General features: G+C 32.3%; 1 protein-coding gene across 2 annotated transcripts in view; it reads left to right on the top strand.

Annotated features, from left to right (window-relative positions):
* The first annotated feature begins 226 nt into the window (after window positions 1-226).
* The window catches only part of LOC145239747 (solute carrier organic anion transporter family member 2A1-like), a 136,648-nt gene continuing 121,188 nt past the window's right edge, over window positions 227-15,686 (top strand). Inside the window, exon 1 of one of the 2 annotated variants that reach the window (XM_080103149.1) lies at window positions 227-397. The gene's annotated coding sequence lies outside the window, so the exon portion shown is untranslated. Of the gene's footprint in view, window positions 398-11,361; window positions 12,205-15,686 lie in introns of those variants that run through there. The other variant, XM_080103148.1, reaches the window with a different exon arrangement.

Raw genomic sequence — 15,686 nt, forward strand, 5'->3', positions numbered from 1 at the left:
AACTTGTAAGACTAACCTTCATTCGCGGCACCCCTGATGTTCACCTGCAAATGTATGCATGTGTGCGTATATTTAGTATGCGTGAGTGTTTGAAATTGCTAACAATGCCGGTAGATTCGTCGTTTCAACAATACTGGTCTTTCTATATGTAATAAATCGTGATCACATGTTCCAATTAGGACTTTCGGTTTCACGTGACAATAGGCCATTGCATAATTCGGTCAGGACATCAGAAACTGTCTTGCAAACAGGTGCGTTTTTTTTTTCTCTTCCTGCGAATTGATGCACAGCCGCTGTGATTGGAGCTTTATTCGGTTCAACGGAGAAACGGATGTTCCATTTGCGAAAACACAACTGAGATAATTTCAAGCGAGGAAATATCAAGCAAATCACGCTCGTAAGTATGCTTCATAACATCTCTCTCTCTCTCTCTCTCTTATATATATATATATATATATATATATATATATAAACTCTAAACTATATATATATATATATATATATATTATATATAAACTCCTATAAATTTTGGTCTTTTGTGTATTAATATTCATATTAAAAACCCCTTTTTCCTATTTATTTAAAGAGAAAATAAAACTGTGTTATATATGGATCGTGGAATTGCATTCATCTGCAAAAGACCTAGCTAATTTGCATATTCTTTTAAACACTAATTTTAATTAATTCCCTATTAGTTTTTTTTTTCGGTTTTCTTATGGAATGATCATGTTAAGTTAACAATTACGTGTAATTATATTCATGCAGATATTCTACATGATTTATACTTGCGTAATATTTGCGTAATATTTGCGTAAAAAGCTTATAGTAAACACAAACCTCTTTTTATATATATTTATGCATATATATATTTTTTTTAAAAAGTTTGCCTACCAAACTCCTCCGTCAATTTTTGGTCTACAGACATGAACCTTAATACATAGAGTATTCGAACCCATGCGAAATTTTATATTTGTGTTTTAGCCAGAGAAAATCGGTGCAAAAGTTTGAAAATTAAAAACATAGAATTTGCCAGGTGAAGGTCAAATGACGGCATTACGAATATGCATGCCTAACGTAATAGCATTATTTAATTTTTTAATTCATGTTTTTATTTAATGTTTTAATGTAATGTTTTAATTCATGCTTTAATTTTTAGCCTTGCCGCAAACATGTCTTCATAGCTCAGGCATTAACGTCAAAGGAAAAAATAAATCGTATGCTAAACGTTTTGGCTTCGTTTCTCGGTAGTAGTGCACGACATTTTTGCTTTATCTCTTTAAATCATTAATATAATATAATAATAAATATGAAATCTGCATTAATCCAAATATCAATGCCGGGCGGCCTGCTAGCCTATATATATATATATATATATAATAATAATGCGCATAAGCCGGAAGAGTCTAGAGTGGATGAAACGCGGAATATTCAGTGTAACTTAATCGCCATATATATTTTATAACTTACTATATATATATATATATATATATATATATATATATATATATATATATATATATATATATATATATATATATATAGAGAGAGAGAGAGAGAGAGAGAGAGAGAGAGAGAGAGAAAGAGAGTAGCAGGCCGCCCGACATTGCCAGGTATTGATATTTTGATATATATATATATATATATATATATATATATATATATATATATATATATATATATATATAGTCATCCACATACAGTGCTGTTTCGCAGCTCATCAGTGCGGCAAACAAGCAACTACCTCAAGCCAGGATCGAAACGCAACCGCCCAAACGCCAGTCGGAGCGCTATACGGATACTGCTATGCAGGCAGTGAATTAACAATATTTTTACATTGTCCAAATACCTAAGCTCAATTTGTTTACGCAAAGAGCATCACTTAATATGCTAATGGCAATTTGTATATCACTTCCCAATATACTCAACCCAAGGCAGGGAGCTTGCCACTAACATAATATATACATACAAACTGTATAAAGGCAATGCTTTTTTTGTGTAAATAAATTGAGCTTCCAGTGTTAGTAGCAAAATACAGTACAGTATATAATACATATGTATATAATCAAATAACAATATAAATAACACCGTAAGGCGTGGCAAATACCCATTGTAACCTGAAAAAAAAAACGTATCCTAGGGCCACCGTACCCCGGAGTTCTACTGTAATTACATTTCATCGCAAAAATATAAAATAAAAATTAAATCACAAAAAGGAAACATCTTAGAAAAGTGGAAAGTAAACGTTGGGTTTTCTTTCTCTTCGCTTATTTTTTATTTATTTATTTTTTTTTAGTTCTCATATTCCATGAGTAATGTTTCTGATAAAGGAAAAGCATTGCAATTATGCTTCTGAATTTTTGAGATCAGCATTGATTATTGTTAATTGAATTTCACAAAGAACTTTATCCATTATACTACGGGTTCTTGGCATAGTGCATAATGTTCATGGTATAATTCAGTTTTTAAAAGTTTGAAGATTTAAACCTCAGTGCCGATGACACTTAAAATAAATTGGCGAATTGCTTCCAACTTTTACCCAGCCATGGCAGAAAGAACGAGAGAATGCTTCCCCATGAATTAAATAAAGGATTCCGTTAAAAATTCCGCGCAGATTCTCGAGTCCAACAGAAAGATTCTCGAGTTCGACAGAAAGATTCTCGAGTTAAACAGAAAGATTCTCGAGTTCGACAGAAAGATTCTCGAGTTCGACAGAAAAATTCTCGAGTTCAACAGAAAGATTCCCAAGTTCAACATAAAGATTCTCGGGTTCGACAGAAAGATTCCCAAGTTCAACAGAAAGATTTCCAAGCTCAACAGAAAGATTCCCAAGTTCAACAGAAAGATTCTCGAGTTCGACAGAAAAATTCTCGAGTTCAACAGAAAGATCCCAAGTTCAACAGAAAGATTTCCAAGTTCAACAGAAAGATTCCCAAGTCCAACAGAAAGATTCTCGAGTTTGACAGAAAGATTCCCAAGTTCAACAGAAAGATTTCCAAGCTCAACAGAAAGATTCTCGAGTTCGACAGAAAAATTCTCGAGTTCAACAGAAAGATCCCAAGTTCAACAGAAAGATTCCCAAGTTCAACAGAAAGATTCCCAAGTCCAACAGAAAGATTCTCGAGTTTGACAGAAAGATTCTCCAAGTTCAACAGAAAGATTCTCCAAGTTCAACAGAAAGATTCCCAAGTCCAACAGAAAGATTCTCGAGTTTGACAGAAAGATTCTCCAAGTTCAACAGAAAGATTCCCAAGTTCAACAGAAAGATTCTCGAGTTTGACAGAAAGATTCCCAAGTTCAACAGAAAGATACCTGAGTTCCACAGAAATATTCCCGAGTTCGATAGAAATATTCTCGAGTGCTACAGAAAGATTCCTGAGTTCAACAAGATATATCTGAAGAAGGCCGTAGATTACATCGAAGGAAACGTTGTGAAAATAAGCTTTAAGATGAAAATTGTAGTCCAAAGAATCCAAATAATAAGAATGTTCTTTTATGGGCCATAATCTGACACTTATCGCTGTTGTTGTTGTTGTTGTTTTTACTTTAAATATTAGTTTTCTTTTTGTTTACACCTTACATCAAGTGGGTTCATATCTTGTCTGAAGGGGTTTTCATAAAAAGAAATTCTAACGGTTGTTACTCCTTCGGCACGATACGGTACAATGTTGGAATCTGCATGATGCGTTAAAACTTTAAGAACTCTATCAAAAGTGTCAGAAAACGACAACGTCCTCTACTAATAACTAAATTTCTTTTGTAATTCGTATTTATGTCGGCACAATTCCTCTTTTCAAATTTATGTCCATTTGCTTTTTATTATAAGAGATATCAGGCGACCATTATTGCGTTGCTTCAAGCTATTTAAAACTGAAACAAAACATTAATTAAACTTATCCGATCAGATGATTGGAAAGTGTTTGGTGTCTCCACAGATAAATTATTAAAATGAATTTTTAAAAATACTGGTTTTGTTTGGTTGTTTGGATTTACGGCATATCAACCCTTTCTGGGAGGTTATGTAATGCCTAGTCTACTAATTATAAACATGAAAATGGTTTATGTTTCTAGTTGTTTATATATTCAAATATTTGTTCATGAAATTTGGTTTCATGAAATTGTTTTACGACATATCAACCCTTTTCGGGTTGTTTGTTGCCGAACCCAGTAATTTTTTGGGGAAAAAAAAGAAGCGAATCTCTCGACGAAGGCTTCCTCTCTAGGGCAATTGTTCTTGACATATCAAAGACCTTTGATAAGGTATAGCATAAAGGTCTACTTTACAAGATTTCCAGCTATGGTATAGCTGGAAACATCTCCTCAATTATTAAATCATTTCTCTCTGATAGGTTCATAAAAGTAGTGCTTGATGGGCAGAAATCAGAAGTCTTAATGCTGGAGTCCCTCAGGGGTCCATCATGGGCCCAACTCTCTTCCTGATCTACATTAATGATCTTCCAAATCACATTCTTACATCATTCGTAGACATTTATGCTGATGACACTACCATCTATGGTAGCATATCAAAGACCGTAAACGACCAAGTTCTTTCTGATTTTCTCTTCTCTAATCTTGAGCATGTGGTACAATAGGGAAAGAGATTGCTAGTTACTTTTAATACATCTAAAACTAAGCTTCTATCTCTACACCATCTACGCTCTGATGCCAATCTGGCACCGGTTAAAAGGAATGTTTCTCGTCTTGGGGAAGCTTCAACCCGGTGCACAGCGATATGTCCCAAACTAGAGCAACCAATCAATGGATGATGCACATTAAATAGAGTTTACGCCTGCAAAGCTCCATTTTTTTAATGTTGATACATTAGAAGTTATTTTTCCGGCTAAAACACAAATCGAATTTGTTCCACGTGTCCAAATACCCCATATATTAAGTTTATGAACCAAAAATTGATATCGTAGAGATCGTTCCGCACACACTAATGCACTCAATTATATATATATATATATATATATATATATATATATATATATATATATATATATATATATATATATATAATTCAAAGATAAATAAGAAAGCTTTAAATGTCATGAAATGATAAAATCATTTTTATTTACTTTGTTGGTGTTTCATTTCAATATTTCGCTAAAAAAAATTAGCCTCCTAAGGATTTAAGGTCCAGTCTGTATTTTTTTTTCTTCATTTTGTTGTTATGAGGAGGAGGTAATCATTGGAGAATAAAATTTTAAATGTATGTGCTGTCAGTTATTTCAACGTGTGCGTCATCCAATATATATATATATATGTATATATATATATATATATATATATACCTATATATACATACACATATATATACATACATGCATATATATACATACATATACATATATATATGTATATATACACATATATATATGCATATATATGAGCAAATAGTTAATAAAATATGTTAAAAATCACTATATATATATACATATATGCATATATATACATATATATATATACATATATATGAATATACATATACATATATATAAATATACATATACATATATATACATATACATATATATAAATATACATATACATATACATATACATATATATACACATACATATATATATACATACATATACATATACATATATATACATACATATATATATATACATATATATATACATATATATATACATATATATGCATATATATATACATATATATATGCATATATATACATATATACATACATATATATACATATATATACACGCATATACATACATTTATATACATATATATACATACATATATATACATATATATGCATATATATACATATATATACATATATATATACATATACATATATATATACATATACATACATATACATATATATATACATATACATATATATATACATATACATATATATACATATACATATATATATACATATACATATATGTACATATACATATATATATACATATACATATACATATATATATATACATATACATATATATATACATATACATATACATATATATGCGTATACATATACATATATATACATATACATATGCATATATATACATATACATATACATATATACATATACATATATATACATATACATATACATATATAAGAGAGAAATGACCGTGAGAAAAAGTGAATCGGCAGAGTGCACTTTCGCGGGGTAGTAATTTTCACGCTTTGAAATCGTCAAAATACTAAAAATTAGTGACGAATTATTTTTAACCTTTCCATACTCAAGTTCGAATCTCTCGTAAGTCTAAAGGATTAAAAAAAATCAGGATACATATTTTACATATTTACATAAATAAACATTGTATAATGACAAAATAAATACTTAAATATTTGTTAAGATCAGTTACTTTTACTTTTGATAATCTGAAAGAAATAGCATACGTTCAAAGGGAATGATGTTGCTTAAAATAATTTATAAATCGTTAGAGGTTAAAACTAGATAAAATTGAAAAGTGACATAACTGGGTGCTGTACTAACACCACTCAAAAAGTGGGTATAAATGTATGTCTTATTAACACTTATTTACAGTCGATACCTTTATGGGCGTGCGCGAGTCTTCTTAGTGACTTGTTCTTTAATTCTTACACTGAGAGACATGAGAAAGTAGTTTCTATGATGTTATAATACTTTGTGCATGGTGCACACGTTGGATATGCCTGATCTAATGTCCAGATTATCCCGAAACCAGTGGTGATAAATTGTGTGTTATAAAATCCTATTTTTTGCTTTAACTCTATGAACATGATCAGAGTTTAAAAATCTTGGATTTGAGATCTTCACGGTTCTATTTGTTTTCACAATGCGATTGTTCAAGTGAACTAGACTTGAGAAGAAATAAAGCATTTTAAAATCTGGATTGATTTTTATTTACTAACTAGAAGGTTGCCCGGCGTTGCCTGGTCTCTAAAATATGAACTTAAATATGATATTTTAATTAATGCAGGTGTCGTACTTATGGGGTGAATTCTCTAGCAATTAGTTTATTGTACCCAAAATTTCAAATTGATTTCAAAAGTAAAAATAAATATGCCTTGGGTGCCATCAGCTAAAATCGAAATCAAAAACATATAGCTCTCCAGGCTTACCGTTAATGTATAGCCTACATCCATACATACATAAAATGGCGAAAATAACGTTGTTTAACCTATAACTGGTGTATATTACCGCATACGCGGAAGTAATAGGTTTAGTTCACTTACTCCTGCCAAGGTCGATGTTTTACTTTTTGCAATTTTGACCCATTAGTAAAGATTTTATCGGCTAAAAGCCAAATCCCCTATATATCAAATTCCAAGTCTGTAGACCAAACATTCAGAGAAGAGAGCACACAGACACACACACACAAACACACACACACACACACACACACACACATATATATATATATATGTATATAGAGAGATAGATAGATAGATAGATAGATAGATAGATAAATAGATAGATAGATGTGTGTGTGCCAGAACGTTTTCATCCTAAATTATATGTAATAATACGCAATGTAAAAAATATACATAAATAGAACTAAGCGTAATAGTTAAATGAAACCAATCATTTAATAAGAAACCATAAAATGAATAATTAATTAATGAAAATTCGTTTTTCAAAGGATATGCAGATTAGTTCAACTTTATTTAGTCGCTCGCATATCCATACCTGAGTATATTAAGTTAAGTTGAAGTTTGTTTTAATAATTTTTAAATAGTAAAAATAGGCTTTTAATATCAATATAAGTGTGACGAAAAGCTCTATACTGACTGAAAACTTAGTTGTGCCAAGTTCGAATCCAGATCATTTCACAGAAACGTTTTCATCAAACTCACACATAACCTCGTGTCTAATCTCTGGAAATAGTGGTAAATAAAATAACGATAGAGTAGAGAAAGACTAGCAGCGTTTATCTTCCGTGAGAAAAAGGATGTAGAGAACAGAATAGATCATTTCCCACTGGATTGCGAAGTTTATTTTTTAACTCTTTCAAGCTAAGAAAGGCTACTTTGAGTGGAACCTCCCAAGATATGGTACGAGTTTAACATAGCGCGGACAGCTATAAGCAAATATCAAGCCGTGAGAGAAATTACGTCATGGTAAGTGTGAGGACCTCCCCCTAGATTTCTACTTGGTATTCTCTAGGTAATTAGAAGAGAGTTAATGGAAGGTCGCGCCAATTATCATTTCGTTATTCCCTCCTCCGTCAGGCAAGATTACTTGAATGGAGTATGTCTATTCAATCTATTTGACTTGAAATGATAATTATAGGCTTAGGGTGAATTTGTAGATAAATGAACATGATCGGATCTCGTGGAAAAAGGAAAGAAAGAACAAACACATCATTATATGTACATATATACAGTTTTCTCTCTCTCTCTCTCTCTCTCTCTCTCTCTCTCTCTCTCTCTCTCTTCACAATGTATAAAAACGAAAACATAAAAACGGGAGAAAGAAAAATGTTCCAGCCAGTTGGCCATAGTTCCATTTGGAGGTTAATTCATCTCCTGCAACTCTTCCCTCTTTTTCTTATTTCAAATCTGTTTTGCTTTTTTGTTTTTTGTTTTGTTTTTTTTTGTTTTTTGTTTTTTGTTGTTGTTTTTTTCACATACGTATCGACCCTTAGGATGCCCGAATGGGTTGGTCTCACAAAATATGTTTACAGATAAGTCCAAGGGAAGTAAATCCTATATCATTTTTTTCTCTCCCGTTATTTATTTTATGTATCTATTTATTTGTAATTTCCCTTCTTTTTTTTTTTGTCTCCTATTCTCTTGGATATATATATATATATATATATATATATATATATATATATATATATATATATATATATACACATATATATATATATAAATGATATATATATACGTATATCATTTATATATATATATATTATATATATATATATATATATATTTTATATATTTATATATACACACATATATATACATATATATATATATATAAATGATATATATATATATAAATGATATATATATATCATTTATATATATATCATTTATATATATGTATATATATATATATATATATATATATATATATATATATATATATATATATATATATATATCGATCGATCATCGATGCCTACTTTGATTGGAAGACTATGTTTTGGGAAAAATTTATTTAATTGTTTCGATAACTTCGTTGCTTTTGCTGTGGTCTGTCCTTTTTTGCTGTAGTTAATCAACAATTGCTTTGTAGTCATAATTATTAAAGTGGAACAAATTAGTAACAACTTTTCTGCTTGGTTCAGAATGTATGCGAATATTATATATTATAATATGATACTGAATATTATGTTGAGCTCTTCTGGTTCGTGTGTACTATATACTGCACGAGTTGCCAATTCTCATACGAATACCGCTTAGATTAAGATTAATGGTTTTGTGCATATGGCATAATCACGTTGATACACAAGTTCTCCTTAGATCATCAAAGTTAAGCAACGTTGAGCCGGGTCAATACAAAATTAAGTGATTATTTGAGAATACCAGGTGCTGTATGTGTACTCTGTTTATCTTAACATTATATCGAATCGTCCTGGATTTATTCTTGCCAATAGAATCAAGCAGTGCTGGCTCAGGAAAGGTATGGTTGGAGACTGCACAGTTTTTTGCTGCACAATTAGATGTGCAAGCACTCCTTCAAGGGGTATCCATTGTTTCTCAAGACTGAACGAAGACCATAATTAAGTGGATGGTTTTGCTATGATATTTACATGCAGGATAGTATGGTGAATTTCTCCGCTAGTATCCATCATCATCATATCGTATGAATCCAAAGATTCTATTGTTGGCAACGGTTTCCCTGACAATTCTTGTCAGAATTCTTTCCTGAAAGATATCAGGTTCTTACGAGATGAACCACGTGAAAGATTGGCAACATCATAAGTTAAAGTGATTTTTGTGGAACGAACTGGATTCGAACTTCGGACACCCATGTCGTCAGTCCGTGTCATTAACCACTGAGCCACCGTCTCCGCACTTTCAGTACATTTACGTCATGCGTTGGAGTAGAGTTCATTGAAGTACTTGTAAAACAAACACAGGAATGCAACTTTGAGTAGAGTTGAATTTTACAAGCAAAAGTCGTTTTACGGCAGTGACGTTACGGAGACACGAAAGACACTGATCTTACGTGATGAATAGCATTTGTGGTGCCTCTTTAACAAGCTTTAGCAAACTTGCCCGTAGAATAGCATTTGTGATGCCTCTTTCAACGATAGAGAGAAAAATTAAAACTTTGTCTGCCACATCACCACTGCGACGATTAAAGAACACCCCAACTACGTTAACCTTTGTTTTATTTCTCGCTGGTAATGACAAGTGGCGTTCCCTCGAGTCTGAATGACAACAATTCTACCCAATTTTCCAGCACTATCAACCTCTGTTGATAACCGTCGCAAGCAAATCACTTTACGTTATCGCAGCGGCCGTTTACCATTGATTTTTCGCTGACAACGCACACTGGGTTTCTCTGAAACTTGAATAGCAATAAGCCTACCAAAGCTCCCAGTCCTGCCTAGTGCAATTCTTTGGTCCTCATTTTTCTCTGCGTCTGCTTCATTCCGCAATCTTTTCTTCTTCTATGGCTTTCCCTGGCATCTGAATGACAGTAAGTGTTCCCAGCAAATATTCTAAACTTCTCCATTCAACCAGTTGTTATCGTAATTCACTTTGTGTTCTATTTCATTGTTGTTGTTATTGTTTTTCACGTGATTTTTACCCCCCCCGACCTTTCGCTCTCCTCTCTCTCTCTCTCTCTCTCTCTCTCTCTCTCTCTCTCTCTCTCTCTCTCTCTCTCTCAATTCATTATTTAGATGCATCCACTTCGTTATTAAGCATTTAATTACTATCCTTTCCCATTCAAACAAATCTATTGTTATTATCCTTTTTAGTATCTTTTATTACCGCGCACAACCCCCCCCCCGTGTCTCTGTCTGTCTGTCTGTCTGTCTGTCTGTCTGTCTGTCTGTCTCTCTCTCTCTCTCTCTCTCTCTCTCTCTCTCTCTCTCTCTCTCTTAGCCTCTCTTTCTGTCATTCCTTCATTCAGTTTTTGGTCCCCTCGAACTATCGTTAACCTCTCCCGTCTCTCTCCCTTTCTCTCTCTCTCTCTCTCTCTCTCTCTCTCTCTCTCTCTCTCTTATGCACACTCTCTCTTACTCTCTTTGTCTTTTTACAATTCTCCCATTCATCTATTAGCACCAATTTCTACCCTCTTTTTCCTTCTTCCACCTCTCTCTCTCTCTCTCTCTCTCTCTCTCTCTCTCTCTCTCTCTCTCTCTCTCTCTCTCTCCCAGTAACATTGACAAACAAGCGTATACGCTTTTTAGTCTTGGCTTTAGATCATCTACCTGGTCAGGTTGTATTTTTGTTTATTTTGCTATTGGCAATTCCATCGTATCTTGCTCTGTTTGACGACTGTGGTTGTTGTTGTTGGTGGTGGTGTCATCAGTTGGCGGGGAAACTGAGAATTAAGTCACGTTTAAGTTTTAGGCGAAAGGAGATTTAACAACAACAACAACAACAACAACAACAACAACAACAGCAACAACAACAACAACAAATGTAATAAATACAAATACCGAAACAAAACAAAAAAGTTCTGAAGAAGAGACTGGCTATATATATATATAACGGAAACTTACACACAAAAATAAATAAATAAAATAAAATAAAACAATAAGAACAGATTTACGTCACCAAAGATGGAAACAAAAATTCTCCTAAGGAATAATTGACGGGACTAACAAAAACAAACGCATAAAAACAGAAGAAAAACATTCATGTTGGAAAAATTATCTCTGTTAAAAAAAAAGGAGAGAAAATTGTTAAATAAAAATAGTATTTAAAAAACGATGAAAAATAAAAGAAAGAAATAAACGAATAAAGAATAGATGAGGAAAGAAAAAGAAGCTAAAAACAAAATTAACAAATAATGCAAAGAAGACTGAACAAGAAATATAAATACGTACTTACGTTTTTAATTATGTTATTTATTTATTTATATTTATTTTTAAACATTTAAATGACGTAATTACCCGGACGCAAACTATACGGAGCCTCGGACGAGTCTTTACGTCCCGAAAGACGCAGAACCAGCCTCGCTCTTAATTTGATCGTTGACTTTACCCCGCAAAAAAAAAAAACAAAAAAAAAAAACATCAAAGTAAGTTCAGTTTTTATTTTTCTAACAGTATCGGACACCATTGAACAAGATGTTCACCTTTAACGTAGGCACGTGCGTAGGTACGTCCGTAGGTACTGTTACTACATCTGGGGGGGGGGGAGGTATAGAGTACAAACCCGACTTTGAAATCTAGTGAGGAAAGCTCTCTCTCTCTCTCTCTCTCTCTCTCTCTCTCTCTCTCTCTCTCTCTCTCTCTCTCTCTTCACTTCCCTAAAGCCTCTTTTTCACAAAAGAGATCTTGCTAGTCTTTCTCTGCTCTATTATCATTTTCATGGTAGTTGCTCGACTGAGCAATATCTGGTACTCCTATAAAGCATTCACAGCAAAAACTTGTCTAGCTACAGCCACTATAAATAATTTTCCTTTCTTTCTCTGTGTCTCTGGAGCTAAACGGGATTTCCGCGAGCAGTGTTTCTTGTCAAGAATTACCCGGTTGAGCAACACAATACGACTGGGTTACCTGCTGGTTACAATATAGTCGTTGTTAAGTTCAACTCTGTTTTGGCCACAGTGTTTGACCTTTGCGCCTGCCTCAACTTTACACTACTCGTTTTTCATTCAATCCTGGGACGATTTTGTTTTATAGGTCTGGGTTATTATGCACTCAGTGTGATCCTTGAGGATAGCATTTAACTCAAGAAGGAGCTAATTCAACAACAACAACAACAACAACAACAACAACAATAATAATAATAATAATAATAATAATAATAATAATAATAATAATAATAATAATAATAATAAAACGGCCTGTCTTATATTGTGAAGAATAAAGGAAGAAAAACACTCTTCCCTACTCTGCTGATTGTGATATGGTCTTATGGTGTTCAGAAACCTTTTCTTAACTCACTGAAAAAATGAAAACAAAAGTTTACTAACGCTTATTTACCATGTGATAGCATAAAAAGTTGGCGGAAAAAAGGTTATTTAAGAATATAAAGCGGATTAGTTTGTATATTAATCCAAATGAAAATGCCCCCCTCCCATTTACGAACCAGTGTAAGCTATTTTCCTATTGAGACTGAAGTTGCACACACATATATATATATATATATATATATATATATATATATTAGCGACGGGACGATTCCAATATTTTTCCCGATTCCGATACAATTGCCGATTCAGTACTAGATTCCCGATTCCGATACAATCACGGATTCCGATTCCGATTCTTTATAAATCTCTAAATATTTAACTATAAAAGTGTTATTTTGTGCCGCTTACTGTAAAAATGCTTCTTAAATGTGCATATATTTTCTCAAACGTAAAAACACACTAAGGAGGTGATCTAGAGATTTTAGTCTTACTGGAAGTTTAAATCAATAAATATTTATTATTTTATTATTACTTCAAGCAGTGGAAGATATTTCTTAAACCAAAATCAAATTTAAAAAAATAAAGTAATTTAAGAAATAGGCTTTGGCATCGGAAAATAGGCTCGAATTTTTCCGATTCCGATTCTCCAAAAAGCTCCGATTTTTCCGATTCTTGATTGCGATTCCGATTAATCGTCCCAATACTAATATATATCTTCTCTTCTCTTCTCTTCTCTCTTCTATCTATCTATCTTCTATATCTATAAAATGAACTCATTTTCCCCGTGTGAGTTTGACCTTAATAGGATTAAAAATCAAGACATTACATGAAAATGTAATGTGCACAAACTGCAGCACTGAGGTGTGCTATAGGCCTATTGCACTTACACTTCCTCGATAGCCGTACATTTCTATATTTTTCCCGTGAGAGTTCACTGCCAAAAACCGGTTAGAATCAATGGAAGTTGTAAAATCTTTTCTCTCTATTAAATTCCTACTACTCCTGTTACCACTTAACACCACTGAGAACACGTCTACAAGGAACAGTAGGAATAAACACCGCTTTTGTAAAGGGTTATTAAAGCCATTTTTTTCCTTTTTTTTCTAATTTTTTCGCCCCCCCCCCTACAAAAAAAAACAAGAATTATTGTCCGATTAACATTATCTTTTTGCCTTTTTGCTTTTTCGTTTTTCCTTTAACGTAGAACGCACACTGCGTGCATACTCGGATTTAACTTCCGGTTTTTACAACTCTAACCGCAGAATATGTCTATGACCTTTATTCATTAGTAATTCCCACTAAAAACTTACTATTAAATAAACAAACAATTTTTTTAGTTACCATTTATTATTCGAATGCAACGATACCGTGATATTACTTGCATTTTACTTTAAAAAACAGAACAAATAAATAAATAAATAAACGCGCTAAACGTCCGATTAGGATTAGATTGTTTTGTTTTGCATTTCTTTCTTCCGTAAGACGCATACTGCGAGACTACTAAGTTTATAATTCCGGTTTTGACGACTCCAACCGAGAAATCTAACTATGAGCTTCATTTATTACTGCTTTCAACTACACAATTTTGTAAAACTAACATCTCATTTTTTTTAATTTTATTATTTACATATTTAGATCATGTACTTACTTGCATTCAAATCGAAAAACAAAAACAAAATAAAGAACCAGATAAAGGTCCGATTAAGATCAGAAAATCATGATTGCTTTTTCTTCACTAAACAGTTCTGTACGTGTCTAAATTAACATTTATGAAGGCTTCTTCTTCATTAACGAAATTACATTTGCTACATACTGAGTTTCCCACAACTTTTCCGTCAAACCCTTTCGATTTAATGTACCGTTTAGTCGGCTCGAAAAACAGTCTTTAGCTGTATCTTTCAAACATACAACTGCTGGCGGACACCGTTGATTACGCCACGTTCGCGAAAGTCAGTTCAAACTAAAAAAAAAAGCTCTGACACTGTTTTGGATAATTTTTTACTTATTTACCCAAACTTAACATATTCAACAGAGTCCACGATCATTTGTCTTCTCCAAATACAGACATAAACACTGTGTTCTTCGAGATGATTAAACATTTTACATTAAATAAAAACACTAAAATATCAAACCATTACGTACTGCAAGAGTACCACTTTTTACATTTCCGCATTTTTTTTTGTGTGTGTGGTACTCGATTGTTGTACTAAGAATATAAGAAACATGCATTTTCTATTTTTATTAGACTTTTCCATTACACCAAATGGAGCCAAAGCAACGCGTGGTAGGGTAAAGCTGTATATATATATATATATATATATATATATATATATATATATATATATATATATATATATATATGCGGATGATATGGGAAAAATGTTATGCGATGTGTCAAAAGATACAAGAGCAAAAAACAAAGGGGGAAAAAACAGATAGTGGGAATATCAAATCTGTTTCCCCCCCCCCTTTTTTTTTTCGCTCTTGTATCTTTTGACACATCGCATAACATTTTTCCCATATTATCCGTTTTTATTTAATTGTGGGACACCACATTATGCTCTTCATATATATATATATATATATATATATATATATATATATATATATATATATATATATATATATATATATATATATAT

The sequence above is a fragment of the Euprymna scolopes genome, chromosome 19 (assembly GCF_053919585.1).
Source record: "Euprymna scolopes isolate OS-2025 chromosome 19, ASM5391958v1, whole genome shotgun sequence".
NCBI lineage: Eukaryota > Metazoa > Mollusca > Cephalopoda > Sepiida > Sepiolidae > Euprymna > Euprymna scolopes.